A 479-nucleotide genomic window follows, 5' to 3' on the forward strand; every position below is an offset into this window, starting at 1 on the left:
TCCCACAAAGTGTCTTGCTGCTTTTTGATGGCTCAGTGAACACATTTAAAATTCAGGTTTTATATGCCCCGATTGCTTTGAAAATGAGGTTTGTTCCCCAAATCACCTGGGCTTTGCAAAGCCTTTAAAAACATGGCCCTAAACACCCAACCAGGTACCCTATCTCAGACTAAGTGGGGTTTCTTCCTGCGTGGGAGTTAAAGTTCTTGGCTTGGTGTTTCAGTGAAGTTTCTAAATATTTTTACAGCTTATCACCAACCTGTTAAAGGATTGACAGATTCTGAGCTACCAGAGACACAGGTAGGCTATAGATAAAGTGAGCAGCTGTATCATTGACAGCACATTTGGGAAACATTAACCAAAAGTAAAAGCCTTTTATAAGAAGGCCATAAAATGGCAGGAGTAATTATGTTTTTCCTAAGTTAATCATTGACATTTGTTTATTTGGCTTTTTATAAAAAACTTTTTCCCTTCTCTCC

The sequence above is a fragment of the Anomalospiza imberbis genome, chromosome 2, assembly GCF_031753505.1.
Source record: "Anomalospiza imberbis isolate Cuckoo-Finch-1a 21T00152 chromosome 2, ASM3175350v1, whole genome shotgun sequence".
Classification (NCBI taxonomy): domain Eukaryota; kingdom Metazoa; phylum Chordata; class Aves; order Passeriformes; family Viduidae; genus Anomalospiza; species Anomalospiza imberbis.